Source organism: Notechis scutatus, chromosome 3, assembly GCF_049901735.1.
Source record: "Notechis scutatus isolate UNSWTSFEM ecotype Mainland chromosome 3, rNotScu1.2, whole genome shotgun sequence".
NCBI classification, from domain to species: domain Eukaryota; kingdom Metazoa; phylum Chordata; class Lepidosauria; order Squamata; family Elapidae; genus Notechis; species Notechis scutatus.
In genome coordinates this window covers 138173629-138190742 of record NC_142011.1, presented here as the reverse complement: position 1 = coordinate 138190742, position 17114 = coordinate 138173629, and the positions used below count along the sequence as shown (strand labels likewise).

At 35.6% G+C, this 17114-nt stretch overlaps 1 protein-coding gene across 3 annotated transcripts in view; it reads right to left on the bottom strand.

Moving 5' to 3' along the window:
- The window catches only part of GMDS (GDP-mannose 4,6-dehydratase), a 271812-nt gene that overhangs the window by 219600 nt on the left and 35098 nt on the right, over positions 1-17114 (bottom strand). The window lies entirely within an intron of this gene.

The window sequence follows — 17114 nt, the reverse complement described above, 5'->3', positions numbered from 1 at the left end:
AGTTCTTAGCAACACTGTGTCCATGGGCACTCCACTGCGACCGCCAGTCATCTATGCTTGCTTCCATCAGATCAGGTGGCTCACTCAACCTGACTGACTTCCTGGTTTTCGGACGCATAGCAGGCTGCAGAATAGGAGGTGGGAGTGTGGGTACAAGTGCTGGTTTGTCTGGTTCAGTCTCTCCTTGCACCCCCGCAGCTTCTTTTACAATCTCCTCCGCTTCCATTGCAACTATTGGCACCTCGGGGTCCGTGCCTTCTGCCATGCCCACCAAAACCCATAGCAAACACTGCAATGAATATGAATGCGGGGAGCTTCTGTTAGCCAGTCTTCTGGATGTTCGTATTCCCAAAATACAAACCACAAACATTGAGGTATGCAATCATTTATTTGTACAAATAACGTGCATCCCATCCGGCAATAACGGCTTGAATTCCAATCTAGGTTAGCCCTGGGACCGTTTGTCTTCCAGCACTCTTTATAGCATAGCCCCACTCATCTAATGACAGCCACCTCCTGTAGACTGCCCTATCCTAATTACCCATGTATTCAACATTTCCTAATATGGCTAATTAGTTACTTAGGCTGTACTCCCATACCATAGCCTCGAATGCTTTGCACCCTTTCTATCACCAATCCCATCTACTTCCCTAAACACCTCATAACACCCGATGTATAAATCCCCCTCCCCATACTAAAGCCTTATACAGTGGAATGCCCCAGCCACATCATGTGGAAATTCCCATTCAGCCTCCCACTCCCAGGTAGCAGTGTGAGGCAGCATCATAGGGAATCCCCATTTCGCATCCACTTTCTTGCTGGTGGGAGGGATCTATGATTAACGTCTTTTATTGCAGGTGGGCGTAGTTGAATATGGAGCCTGACTGTATGTATGTACCAACAAACACAGTATGATTCTTTCATACTATTTAGAAATAAGCAGATTCTTCAATCCATATACCAGATATAAAGAAGGAATTAAATGGGTTTAGTTTGTTTCTGTAAAATTCCCTGAAAGTCACTTCCATAAAAAGTACACAAATGGTGACTACTATAAACAAAGGATGGATATACATTAGAAATGTACTACTTCATAACATCAGTTTTTAACATAATACGGTAGATAAATACAATACTGGTCAGCAATGGGTGAAAAAGGGAAGAGAAGGGAGCTTTTTTCAACTTCTCCGATTGCCTCCTTCTTTAAGCCAACATAATTGTGTTCATTCCCATCCCAGTTTATCTTTCTTTGGATTCATCTATGGAAAAAAACTATTCCCTACCTTTCTTGTTATCTTTGGTCTTCAATTGAATATGACCAGTAATGGAACCCACTGGATTCCAGCTAGCTGCATTAATGGTGCACATTGGTGCAAGTATTGGTACTCAATATTTGAGTTATAATCATTGACTCAACTCAATCATAATAAACATATTTATTATATATCAAATCAATTTACCTCATCATTCTCTAATTTAAATGAGCTCATTCTTTGTAATTGTATAAATGCAGTTTCATGCATTATTAGATATATATTTAAGTTCATTTCTATCCTTATTTGATTGTGGATGAGAGACCAACTTCATGTACATTATCAAGACATAGGCAGATGGACCAGGAGAGGGGTTACTTCACCCAGATCCCTCTGTCTAGATCTGATTCAGCATCAAACTAGACTGGAAAAGCAAAAAAAAAAAAAAAACCAAACATTTGGTTTCCATAGAAAGTCAATAGGGAATCCAGCTATCTGCACCAATTTTGTGATTGAAGCAAATGTTGGGTCAAGAGACAGGTTACTTAACAGTTTTTTAATATCATGAACTATGGTGTCCCACTGTTGAGGTAAAGGTGTGAAGTACTATTCTTTAACAGCTTCACTCTTACATTTCAGCAGATGGATTTCAGGGACTTTTTTAAAAAGTTCCACTGCTTTTAATCTATCTGTAACCCTTGTCATATGTCTGTAGGTTACCACTAAACAAGATCAATGGGGGATCTGGAATAGGATGTTTCCAATATAGAATGGACAACCTGTCATTAGACAGATGAAGAAATGCCAGTGTCACACTAGTATAAGGATGTGTAACAAGTTGGAGAAGAGCCAGTGAACTGAATGATTTATTATAAGACAGTGATTTGTGGTTTGTGACTCATAGGTAAGAGACTTATGGAATCTTAATCCCGGAACTGCCACAAGCCACAAATAATAGATGATGTTACATTTCCCTCTAAGGAACACACGGACAGCCTTGATATTTTCTCAGGTTCATCACTTTCATTCTGTCACTACCCTGCTTTTCTGGACTGGGAGCAAATTTGATGCCAAAATTGTCTGAGTTTTGATGGTCAAGTAAAGATTTGTCTTGTTACCTTTGGATTTGGGATTTAACAAATTCAACCTAGCCATTTCCTAACCCCTCCCCCCACTTTTGAAAAAATGTCTCCTTACTAGACTTCTGGTGCTGTTACTCCAAAATTTAAAAATATTATTTTACGACTATTAATAATCATAATCCTCCCAAGATACTTAGGCTAAAAGTTGGGTTTAATTTATCAATAAACAGCTCTTCAACCAATATTAAAGAATTCACTCTTAAGATTTTCAGCCACTGTTCACATATGCTTAGGGCAGTAATAAATTTAGGTTTACCTGTATCTGATACTTTGATAATCCTTTTTTCTCACAAAGAGCACCTCCTGTATTCTCTCAAGCCTCTGCCTCATTCTCCCATTCATGTTTCCCAAGACCTGGTTTCAAGATGGCCACTACTTCTCGTGTTGGTTCCAGCACTATACGTCATCGTAACTCGTAGCTATTAACTGCGTCTACTACAATGTTGCCTAATCCTAAATGCTCAAATGAGGGAAAACATAGGCTAACTGTGAACTATTACAGAAATACTAATTTTTATTTGCTCTGATTCTCTTTTCATTCATCTTTATTAGATGTAATATATTTCAGTTTTTTTAAAAAGGACAATTCACTTTTCCTCAGTTTATCTTCTGCTTTCCTTTTACATACACACACACACACACACACACACACAAACACACACACATATATCTGCATTTAAACAGGAGAGGGAGGGAGGGAAGGAGAGAGAAAAAAAAAAAGAGAGAGAGAGATTGTCAACACTTTATTCTTTTCAATTACATGATACGATGTATTATGAGCCAAGACTTTATAAGTCTGTATTTGAAACTCCCACAATATTTTAATCTGAGCACAAAGTCAGCTTGTTGATCCCTCTTAGGCTTAGGAAGGAGCAGCGGCACACCCTTCTCTCAGGCCACCTCCTCTTATTCCCCCTCTTTTAAATATAATTTTACAGTACAGTTAGCCTTGGATTAATCTCAATTAGTCTTAGTTTTCAGTCAAATAATACAAAAATACAAAAAGTATATCTGAGTTTGAATCTAGACTTCAAAATCTAATTTAAACATAATAATTATTAGTGTTGAATTAGCAAAATCATAGCCAAGATATTAAGAAATCTTGCTATATCACATAAACCAAATGAGCTCCTCTTTTTTGGGGGTAAAAAATCTAAAATTTCAGTTTTTGTTTCTGCTACATTTGAACTCTGCAACTATAGTTCATGAAGTTCAGATAAAAAATCAATTTTAATTTATAGCTCCACATCCAAACTGATTTTAGAAATTTAGTTACTTAGTTTAGATTTAGCAAGAAATAAACAATTGAAAATTCTGTGATTGGGAAGGAAAAATAATCTGTTGCATGAGAAGCTACAAGCTTTGTTTATATTTCACTCTATTAAGAAGAAACATAAATGTTCGATCACAACCATCACAAAGCTCACAAAATTGACGAATGCCTTTAATTTCTTCCATTGTAAGTACAAACAGGGAGGCAATTTCTCTTGCTGTTTTTTTCTTGTTTAATTCAAACTGAAATCAAATAATTGGGGTTTCCAGAAAAATATTTCTATTGAATGATAAAATAAAATGTTTTAAATTGACAGTGTAAGGATTGATAGGGAGTCTATTCCAGCATATCCAGAAGCAAAGAAAAGGTTGTTATAGATCACTCACTTTTGATATCTGCATATTTTCTCATTTCACTTTTTATTATTTTCCTAACTAAATATATCTACTAGTTCCCTGGGGATGCTTGGCCTATTTTTCATGACAGCCCTGATGATTAAACAGTGAAACAGATGGTTTTAATCGAACTCCTTTGAATGTAAAATAATTTAACAGTACTTCTCATTTTTATCACCTAAGCAAAAAAAAAAAAAAAAAAAGGTTAAATCAGAAAGTGATAGAATGAAAACATTTAAACAATTCTGACTTTCTGTTTCTTCTGTAGAAAGAATTAAGAAAAAATTAAAGTGTAAGATACTGGCATAGCATGACACTGAGGCTTAATAGTTGGTAACTTTATGTTATTCAATTGCTGTAAGAAACATTTTTTAATTGGTTAATGATTAAATGTACAGCTATGTAGCTCTACAATAGAAAACTTCTAATAAGGAATATAAAAGGTAGCACAATTCTCAATGTTTAAAGTTTAATACTGTAGTAGTTGTGCTATAAAGACAAAATGAGATATTTTAGGAATAGAGCTAGTTTGATACGTGGCAGCTAAAATCATACAGAATCTAAGGGTACATTTTCAGCCTGTTAACGTTGTATTAAAAGTGATAAGCTTTCTTGAATTTGAATTAACTTCATCAGATGCATAGGGTAGATAGATTGAGATAGGATTTAAATTGGGATAAAAGAATGGGGGGTGGGGGTGGGGTTAAGGCTGGTTAAGCAGAAGCAGGTTCCGTATGAGATACTTTCCAGGTTCTTTATCCCTATTGTAACGTGTTAAAGGCCCATTGTTTTCACTGAGACCTTTTGAGATGGCCTGAAATCTGTTGATATATGTACATTCAGCAATCTTCCATTCAATTGTACTAGTAACATTTCTTTGTTCCAAAACTGATACTTTGCAATCTATAAAGGAACATATAGAGAAGTTAAAGTGCTCTGATATTACTTTGCCTTTGTTTTGAGTTATGATGTCAACTGCTGGCAACTTATGGCATATATCATATTAAAGAAAAATCATGTGAAGATGCTTTGGAGAGTAAATGTTGGTATAAATGTATGTCACATGCAAGAACTTCCCATCCTTTTTTCCTCCCACTTCATTTTAATTTCAATCTTGTATCAGTTTAGCCGTTCTACACATCTGGTGAAGTAAACTGCACTCCACAAAAATATGTGTTTTTTAATAAAATGTGCTACTGTGAAAAGACCAAATTTTAAAAGTGCTTTCTAACTTTACAAGTAGCTTTTATAAAGGGGATTACAGAATCCAAAGACCGCTCTCAATGGTGTCTCAAGGAGACCAATTTCCTCTCACCCTGCTGTTTCGTTAGACTCTCAAAATCAACTCTGTGTGGTGGAAGATGATCCTAAGCAAATGTGGGCAGGAAACAGGATGCATGAGCAAAAACCTATTTCTTTCATTTCATTCTTTCTCTTCAGCACCCAAGAGGCTCTAGATACTTCTTGGCCTCAATCCAATCTTGTGATTTCTGATTGTGCTATGCTAGTTTGCTCTCTCCCTTTCTCTCTTCTGTAAATGCCTGCATAGCCCAGTTATGTTTCTAAAGTCAATAATTTGGGGCACTGAAAATAGGAAAGGGAATTTGATCTGCCAATGGCTTTCAGTTTACTGGTAGAGACACCGTTAGGTATAACCTAATGCACTGTAACAATTTTGTTAAGAACAAATAATCCTTGCTAAACTATAATATTTTGATGAGAGTTAATAAAAATCTTGTGCTCCTAATTACCTTAGGTCAAAGAAAGTGAGACAACTTATCCAGTTTTGGCTGATCTTTAAAAAGCTAAGCAGAATTAAATTTGTTTAATTCTTAGATGGGAATCCACCTATGGCTATTGAGTAGACAGGCAAGAAAAAAAAAACCATACAGGACGCCCATGCTTATTTCCTGTTGTCAAAAAAACAACATGAATGCGCCCATCTAGTCACCAAAAACTGAGCTTGATTGAACAACTTGTTAAGAATTAATTGATTAAGAACTAAAAACAAGTTAGAATTAGATTCCAAATTCGGCAGGAATAAGCTGAGCAATTTTTATATAGGCCTATACATGTTAGATCTATAACTTCATTTTAGCTTCAACCTCTGTGGTTCTAATATCATTATGGTTTGAATATGTAACCCTCTGACAGTAACTATACAACTTAAGTAAAACACTGTCTGCTTTAAAGCATGAATGAGAACTTAAACATTTCCTGTTTCTACTGGGAAAATATGTTTTTTAGCCATGGAAATAGACAAGCATTTTATTACAATCCAGTGCTTCTCATTAATTCAATATTAGGCTACCGCATTTCATTTGTTTAGACTCACCTGGCATTTATTACTGTAAATACTGTACTTACTTTTATCTTATTCACTGTTCACAGTGAGGATATCAGAGAGAAAAACGGAAAATTACAACACTGCTACAGAATCAGGAAAACTCAGAATTAAGCAAATATTAAATCAGGATCTGTTTCTGCTACCTTCTATATTATGACAATGGAGCTTAGTTGTATGAACAGCTCTTCAGAATATGGCCACTATTTCTTCATCTATTTTTTCTATCATATTGATAAACATGACAAAAATGCTAAATGCTAACAATTTACTACATTACCTTAAATAATTTTATCCCTTCATTTCTTAAATTTAATTTTTGCTTTGCTAAGATGATATTTACTATTGATGATATTCAAAGTCCCAATAAGCTAATTTTTATTCACTCCCTTAACATTAATCAAGTTATTGAAGAGTTCGATCAGAAATCCATGCTAACCAAAATTTGCTTTAATAAACACAAGATAATTAAAACTGATTTTTTAAAAATATAGCTAAGTTTCACTGTAGAAAAAATAATTGCTACTATATATAAAGAAGTACTGTAAAAACAAGTGTAATTATAGAAGGAGTTTCAACAGCACAAGTTTAAATAAGACTAATATATTTTAAACAGTGTATTAAATATACAATATTATATATTATAAACTGCAATATAATTATCTATTCACATAGTTGTAATATACTTCAACCTTTGCTACGTAATGGCCAATGATATAGTTTGGCAGTATGAGAAAATTCACATTTAATTAATAAATACAGGAATAAACTAATCTTTCATTTAATATGAGCCATGTAACTAATAAGTTAAAATATTTCTGTTTATGTCTTGCTTAACTGGCAGGAATATATATTCATATTCTAAATATACTGTATTATAAATCTACAGTAACTGTTAATTATTATCTAAATTATTGATAAGATACAGAAAAAGTATTATAAAAAGAAGAAAGCAGTTTTATAAAATCTAATTTTAGAAATCAACATGAACATATCTTGCCTAATTCTAATCTGTATACTTTTAATGTTTTTATTTAGTGAAAATTATTTTAGGATACTTTAGGAAACTCAGAAAGAATCTGGTAACAACTTTTTTGGCTAACAACTTTTATTAAAAGGCGCAAGCTTTCAAGAGCTGCAGCAATATATATTGCAAAATAGCTTCCACAGTATGTGTGAGAAACACTTCCTTAAAATAATATATTATTCTTATTCTTGAGCCTCACTCTTAAATAATGCCAGTCAAATCTGAGTACTGACATTTTCTTTCTCTGAGTAGCTTATCTTTAAAGTGATATGCAGGCTTAGTCCCGTAGTACCCCAAGGCGGTAGTCAATTCACTTAAAACTTGTGAACACTTTCTATTTTTTCTATGTCTATTTATTTTGATGTGTATATTATTCTTAACTAACTTCCATCACATTTCATGAGCTGATCTCATACCTTAAAAGATTAAGCATTCCCACCTGGAACTATTCACAATGTATAGCATTGCAAAATCTTCTCCGTCTTCTAGTCTTCTATTCTTATGCATTATTAATAGTAGCATTCTTTCTTATTTAATGTATAACTACAACTTCTACAAGGCTATGGTTGATAGAAGCCTACTGCCTGTCATGCTTCTTTCGTTACAGTCAAAGGAACTGAATGGTTCATTATCTAGCACTCTGCTGCCATCTATTTGACAAAACGAAAACATGTCTGTCAATGCCCTGTTTTGAAAAATACAATCTTCGGTTGAATTTTCTTGGATCAAACAAAAACAAAGAATGTAAAGATTTTTACTGACATTCTGTGTTTAAATACATCCTTCAAAGTGAGTGATAAATGTTCTTGTGACAGCATTTACATGTCATTGTCATATTTACTGGCATGTTGCATCCTTAATATACAGTATAATACTAATAAAACAAATTTCAGGCCTGAAGGAAAGTTTTTTTTAAAATGTACAGGTATTTCTTCCTTTCTTTCTCTTTCTGTCATGTCACACAAATAAAACACATTTAAAACTTTTTAAAATCCTAGTTATTAATCTCATATAAATAATAGGTATTTATTCACTACACCAAAAAATCCAATTCTCATTTGCTTTGCTGTTATTCTTACTGAAGTAAAGATTTATAAAATTGCAACCTTAGATTGCTAATACTGTGGTTTGGATCCAGACATGCTCCTTCACTTGTAAAAGAAACCAATGTTTATAAAAAGCTCCTCCCATCAAGTAGGGAAGGAGATGATTTTTGTTGATTACCATTTTCAGCTAGTTCCCAGCAGCATTATATATATCATAGTGCACTGGACTGTTACTTGATCCCCAAAGTTGACTTTCAATGGGTAAAGGGGGAAAGAGAGAATTAGTAAAAATAATTGTCTGTCTTTTCCTGTGCCCCCCCCCCATTCTCTCTTGAGCAGAAACATTGCCTGAATAAAACAGGGATGCAATCATCTCTGAACAGCTCACTCTTTCTGACTCATGCCTCATGCACTTCTGTGCACTCTACCTGGACCTACATAGTGACTCTCATGCACTCCCTCACTGATCCACGCACCCCCTTACACCCTCCTCAACTTACAGCGCCTCTTGTACATCACTCTGCACTTTGCCTGATTCTTCCCTGCACCTATATGCACTCTCACTCCCTTCCCCACCTGATAGCAGTCACTTACCTGCCTGCAGCCCTGGGACTTGCAACTTCTTACTGGCTTCCCCACTGAGTTTCACTGCAGGAAACCAGCGGGAAGTTGCCACACCTAATAATCATGGAGTTCAATTAAAGATGGCAACTGGGACTGAAGGGATTGTTGTCATTAAGCAATGTGGTTGTACTTTACACCCTCACTGCTTTACAACCACACTGCTTAGCAATGGAAATTCCTGCCCTAATCGCTGTTGTACCCATATATTTAAACACTCATTCAAAATAAAATTTATTTTTCTATAAGGAACATATCACATTGCTTTCAAATGTATACAATAGGGGCATAGACTTAATCTACCCTAATCAGTTACTCCTATATGGGTGGGATGGTGAAGTAATTTAATGATCTCTGCCATGGAATAAAATTATATCTGTCTTTATATATAATGTTAGAAACCTCGAATGAAATCATGGGGAGTCCTTTTCTTCTTCCACTACTCAACAGATTTATAATTAACTTGGAACTTCTAGAGTGAGAGAAGAAATAGCTCTGTATTTCTTCCACACAAAACAAGTTATCCTATGGATAAACTTGTCAGATAAAAACAGATGCCAAGAAATATCCCGTGTCATATGAAGCATGTCCCTGTTTTTATTGCCAGGGTGCTCTGAATATTGATTTTATATCACTCCATCTATGGTTGTCCAGAGATTTTACTAATGCTAACTGATGGTTCGATATTTTTTAAAATTAAATCACTTATAATGATTTTTTAAGAGGAAATACATTGACAACAGTACCCGTGGCTATATATCTAACATGCTAGTTCTTCACTATTATCTCATCCTCAAATAGTCATCATTTCCATTCTATAAATGAAAAACTCCAATCTTAAGGACATTTTTCTGGCCCAAAGTTAGTTAATGAATCTTATATGAAGTAAAAACTTGGCTTATAACTAATAAGAATTTTTTTGTAAGATTCAAGTATCAGACTCTATGAGGAAATACTCCATATAAAAAGGTCCCACAACACCTTATATGATCAATAACAAACCATTATCATTTCCAGACTTATATGATTTTTCAATTATTGTCCAAGTTGCTTGAAAATGTTCTTTTATTTCAAATTTAAAATTTTCTTTATATTGGAAACAAATATATTATGATCACATCTCTTAGTTTTGCCAACAAATTCTTTTGGTCATTAGCTGAGGACCCATCCCAATCCAAGCTATTCCAGTCTTGGTCCCTCTAAGCCCTCAACTTCAGTAAGGTAAAGGCCTGCCTTGAACTTCCCTTGTCTCCCATCTATTGCTTCCCTATCCTGCCCTTTTGGCCATCCTCCCTTCTAGGCCATAAAGCAGCTTCAGAACTAGGCGGCTTTGGACTGTTCCCCGGTTCTGGCTCAAGGGTTTCTTGGCATGCAGTGACTCTGAGGCTACGAGAAGCCCCTGAACAGGTCAAGCCAGAGCTACCCCCATCTGGCCCAGCAGCACAGTACCAAGTGGCAGCCATCCTGGAAGTCCCGGCCACCTCAGGAAGCCCCCATCGCTGTGGCATGAAGTGGCAGCTGTCCCAGGAATTCCCAGTTGCCCCATCTCAGTTACACTTGCTGCCCTGCACTCCACCACCCAAACTGCTGCTGATAAAAAATGTTCACCTAGCCCTTTGCAAGGCAGCTTCTGGAAAAGGAAAGCGCTGCCATGATCTTGGGAACAAAGCCCCATGCAGCCCAGCAATTGTCTTCTGAACAGCCAGGCTGGACATGCTCGGTTAGTAGTGGGAGCAAGAGGAAGGCAAAGGTCATCTAGGCCGGTAGGGGCTGCAGAATTCAGGAGGCCAAAGGGACAGAAACGGGAGAGGAGATAAGGTGGGTGAATGGAGTTGAAGTACTCCTGTTGCTATTAGTATGAATGGATTGTCAATCAGCCAAATTTTGACCATGTAACTGTGGGGGCCTGTAACATCCATAATTATGTAAATTGTTTGTAAGCCCCTTTGTTTAACACTACTTAACTCTGAATGGTTGTTGAAGCATTTCTTTTGACAGATTACTAATTAAGCTGCATTAAAATTAGGATTTATAAATGAAGTACGTACCCTTTCTTTTTTATCTAGTGGTTTTGTTTATGTTCTACAATAATGTACAACATAATTATCTACTTTAAAAGTTATTTCCTTATGAATTTGTGATTAAGTACTTTATCCATGTTCCCTGGACTTCGATAGACCCATTCCAAGAATGATTTATCTTTGTTGGTTTCCTACGGGAAACCAAACCAACATCCTATTACTTTATTTTCCTTACTTTTAGCAGAGCTCACATAAAATTAACTGGAAGGGGAAAACCTATTTAGCCAGTAGCATAGAAACAATATTGGATCAAAATGAAGAAAATGTTGGGTAAGCCTAGACTATCTGACAATGATGTACAGTGCCACTATGAAATAATAACTATATATGAAAGCTGCATAAAGACACCAAAAACATAAAAGACAAATAGAAAGATTTAATGTAGGTACAATTGTTAAATCTCACACAAAATATTAATAACCCCAAACTGATTTGCACTGAATTTCAGATTTATTTGAATTGGTGTTATCTAGTGGCTGGTTTTTATATTTGGGGGATTTTGGTACCTTTAGGTCAGTCAGGATTCCAGGCAACTGGCTGGAGAAATCTGTGCAGTTTTCTTGCCAACATTTTATGAATTGGTTTGTCACTTACTTCTTCTAGGTGTAAGAGGGACTGACTGATCTAATGCAGTGGTGGTATTATACCAGTTCGGCCCGGTTCGCTCAAACTGGTAGTAAAAAAAGCTACCATTCAGCCGAAACGGTAGTAAAAAAACATGGTTTTTTTCATCCCGACGGTCAGCTGTTCTGACGATCTGCTGTGCCAGGATCCCACTCGCTGCCTTACTGCTTTGTCCAGGATGCAAAAAGGGGCCCGTGGGTGTGCGTGCTGCATGCCCCCCCCACGCTCCATTTTTTGCCTCCTGGGCTTCAGGGAAGCTTCTTGGGAGCGGACTCCCAGGAGGCTTCCCTGAGGCCCAGGAGGCAAAAAATATGGGGTAGGGGTGGGTGCTGCCCTGAGGCCCAGAAGGCAAAAAAATGGAGTGCAGGAGGGGGGTGCTGCACAAAAAAAGAAGCCATGCCCACCCAGTCACATGGCCACTCCCACCTAGCCACTCCCACCTAGCCACACCCACAGAACCAGTAGTAAAAATATTTGCATCCCACCCCTGATCCAGGCCCCATACTGCCTTTATACTTAAGAGTGGTTTTTAATTTAGTCTCTTGGTTTCTAGTGTCATCCTTTTAACCACTATACCAGATTGTCTCATAAACTGTGCACCACTTTAGGAATTTGAGTTGTAAAATATAATAATAATAATAATAATATTCAAACAGGTAGGTGTCACCACATAACAATCCAGATTCAACAACTGTCATAAGAAACATACATAAAAAGTCTGAATAGTGGGCATTGCAGTACCTGGAGATAGAAGAATAGAAGAGAAAGAACTGGATAAAATCACAAAATACAAAGACTTGCAAATGGAAGTGGAAGGACAGTGGCAAAAGTAAGCAAAGATAGAACCAATAGTAATAGGTACCGTGAGTGCAACTGCAAAACATCTGGACCATCGCTTGAACACCATTGGCACTGACAAAATCATCACCAGTCAATTGAAAAAGGCAGCTTACCTGGAACAGCTTACATCCTATGCTGATATCTTTAACATCATGAAATGACAACATCTGCCTACCCCAGATCCTTAGGAAGGATTTGATAGGTGAATAAAAATGCCAAATCCAAATATCTGACTGATTTTATGACAAATCACAATAGCACTTTGAAAATAATACAAGAAACAAATACTTATTAACAAAAATTTTACAAGATTAAAAAGTACATTGCCTACATTTCAGAAAATCAAAAGGCAACAATGATGAAAATTATTACTGTTCTTGAGTGACAGAAAAGTATCAATTATGAATGTATATATGTATCAAAATACATAAACACACAGAAATGCAAATGTAGAGCCAAAAAAGCACACAAAAAAGACAACGCAGTATATTTTCATCTTCATTCCTTATCATGTGGTTAAATACATAGGAGGTAGTGATGTGGGAATTTATCTTGTATAATTTCATATCACTCCTCAAGTCTTTCAAATAATTCAAATCAATTACATGAGAATAAAAGAAAAAAAAAGATGAACACAAGCAAAACAACATATATAGACCCTTGTTAAAGTGAGTTTTGTAAAAAGTTTTGCACAGAGCATTCAGAAATTTGCTTAGATCTTATGACCTGTCAAAAATTCGAAAGCTGATCTACAGTAGGGCATTCAAATACAATCATAGGTTGAAGGGGCATTGGAAATGACACATACACAAAATCCTCATGCAAACAGAATTGTCAACTGTATGCTCTGATAAGTCCAGGCCAATATTTACACACAAAAAGAATGTTGGATTGGATCCAAACCTGTTTGAGTGGAAGGGATTTCAATTTGGCCGAATATCCATCCTATGACTAACAATGTCCCTCTTGCACTGCAATATCCCATCCAACATGCCATTGCCTTTTTGAACATTCTAACATTCAGGAATAGCATTTGGAAGGGAATGTATGGCTATGATATATAGATACAGAAAAGTTTTGATGCACAAACAGAACTACTGAACTGGAATTCAACCTGTTATCTTTTATTTCTATATTGGATAAATTTAATTTCATTCTTCTTAGGTGAATGTTAAAGAAAACAATGATTGTACTTTTCTGATGCCAAACCAATTTCTTTCACAGGATATATGAAGCAAATATAGGCTTTTCATTAATAATCAACACTAACAAGCAGGAAGCAGTTCCTGAGCCCAGAAAGGTAAACAGAAAGGTAAATAGAACTACAGGTTTGACTGCAAAGTTGCAAAACCACCTATCAAACGTAAACGTGTCTGGATAAGTCACCAAGAGTTCAGTTCAAGAGTCACTGATTTGATGGCAACGCTATTTAGGTGATAATACTAAATTAATTATAGTAAATCATCACTGTCATCATTAACATCATCCCTGAAAAATAATAAGAGTATCATTCTTCTCATTCCTTTAACTGATTAGATTTATCTCTGGGCTTAAAACTTTTTACCAAGTTAATTGTTTTATTGTATTGTAACTGACTACAGGGATTATTTATACAATAGAAATTGGCAACTGTTAACATTGTGATGATCTAGATATATTAAATCTTTACATATGAGAAAAACATTTCTAATCAATGCTAAATAAAAGTTCGAAGATGTTAGTGAATAAGATTGCTTCACTTGTGTAATTGATGCTAAAGGATGACATTGATAAAAAGTTGCAAAATGCATTACGTTATTTTATAATATTAAAGTTTATATTTTTAAGCTTAATATTTAATACTAAGGTCTCCACTGTATTATTATTTATTATTATTAAGTCTGTGCTGAACACTTTGATGATCAAGAAGCAAAAGACAAGGGAAAAATAAGGTTGCAAATTCCTCAGTGGCCAGAAAGGCTGAAAGGTAAGTGGGAGTACAATAGAGTGATTTGAAGAATTCAACTTCTGGATAAGGGAAAAGGGAAGAAATCCACACTGTGTACAGTGTATGACCAAGGGGGATCAGAGACTCCTACAAGGGCACCCTCTTCAGAGAAGTGTCAAACCCACCACATTGTTGATAAAACAGATGGACTTGCTTTGTCATTTCCAATATGACAGATGGGTATCTATCCCCTTAATAATCTATCTCAGTTTGGCCCCTTCCGGTTTGCTCGTCGTTGGAGTCAGAGCGGAATCCGCGATTGTGCGCGGTTTTGCTTCGAGCTAACTGGGTGGAGGGTCCCAATCGAAACCAGAACCACCCTGGAGGGGTGGTGAAGAAAGGGGGAATCGCCTGGAGGTTGAGGGGAGCCGCAACTCCTCCCTTACAGGAAAAACCCCTTCCAAAGGCAAGCTGTAGCGGTGGTCCTAAAATGGCCACCACGAAGACAAAGAACAGCCCGGGAAACTAAGACTATGCTGGAGAGGAGAAGTAGCAAGCGGACTGTGAACCAGGCAAAATGCATGGATTTTGAGATACCCCGGTATTAAAAATAAAGGACAATATTGGAGGAAAGTGTGTGGCAGCTGTGACCAAAGAAAATGAGAAGAAAATTGGACTTTATAAAATTGGCTTGAATTATTGGATTAATTTGGAGGAGAAAATTTAAAGGAAAATATTTGAACACAACAAAGGTTTAGAAATTACACTGGACAACTATTGGATTATGGACACTGAAAGGGCATAACGAAATGCTGAAATTGAGTGTGTTGAAATGAAAAGAAATAATAGCTAACAATTGAAATTAGCGAATTTAATAAAAGTACTATATTAAATTAAAGTTTAGGAAGGAGTGGACTGTGGAAAAGGCTCAAGAGCGCCACCTGATGGTACAGGAAAAACTTCAGTGACCTTTTAAAAAAAAAGTGCTTGGTCTTTTCTAAGAAATTGGACTTTGGAACTTAAAAGAAAGTAAAAGTAACTCCATTATAAAAAATAAAAACCTTGGAAACTGACATTAGAATACTACAAAGGGGAAGATACTTGAAAATATTGACATAGAACCACCCGGTGATTGTGGGAAACAGTTGGGAAAGGGCCCACTTGAAGATTTGGAACAAAGACTTAAGGACATTGATTGTTGAAAATAAACTTAAAAGGCACTGGCTGAAATAATATACTGGACTTTGGGAGTGAATACATCAATTAGGGAAGAGGAAAGAAAAGGAAAAAAGGAGAAGATACAACGGAGGAATTATTTGATGAAATGAGATCAGATTTGCAAGATATAAGGGAAATGATGAAAATTAGATTTGAAATGTGTAATTATGTATTACAGAAATTAGAAATGGCGACCCAGCTTGTAGAAGAACAAAGTAAACCAGAGGGGGAGGAGTTTAACAAAGAAGAGTCCAGCTTTGAAGAACAAAGGGATCAACAATTATTTAAGCAGGGGGAGAAAGGAATTAAAATTAAAATTGTGTGGTCTGATGTGATTATAAAAGGGAAAGTGGTTCAGAAAATGGAAAAAAGGAGAGGGAAAAGGCTGAAAAGGGAAGTTCAAAAGAAAAATCAAAAGAGGGAGGGAGAAAAAGTTAATAATTGGAATGAGAAATGGAGAGGAATAAGAACGGGGGGAAAGGAAATTAAAAGAAAGGACCAGAAAATAAAGGGAAGCAGGAAGCAAAGGAGGAGGAAAAGAAACTATATGGTTAAAAGAGCGAGAGACAATGGGTGAAAAAGAAAAGAAAAGAGGATATGAAGGAGATTCCGCAAGGTAATAAGTTGTAATATATATGAATAAGTATCAAAAATAGATAACTATGTAACTGATGTGATTTTTTCTTCTTAGTTTCTTTCTTTCTTTCCTCTCTTTTCTGTTATTAAAGAAGTATTGCTATACTAGACATGGAATTTAATGGAATAAATATGGAATTGGGAATTTATAATAAAAATATCATATATTAATTGATGATTAATGATGTATAAGAAAAGGGGGGAAGATGATGAAATGAGAACCATTATGGGAAGATTAATATCAGTTGCTATTATTAATTGATTAGACTAATATTTTTGTAATGTATAGATAAATTATAAGGTGATTGAGAAAATGTAATGCAGAATCTGACATGTGTGTGTGTGTTATAGTAAATAGGGAGATGGTATTAAGGTAGATTGAAGGTAGCTGGCTTGAATTAATAACCAGAGGGGACAATTTTGAATTAATAAAATAAGGATTGATAAAATTGCAAATATGACAGAAAAAGGTAATATGGGAAATGAACATAGAAATGAGAAGAGAATTTCAAATTACATTGTAAAATAAGATATAAGAATATTCTAAGAAAAATGAAACAAGTTATAATATGAATTGGAATTGGATAAGTTTAATATTTAATACTAATAAGGTTAATGTGATATGAAATTGAACAAACAAAATGAATAGGTCAATATGGTCATGTTTGTATTGAGATGTGAAACCTG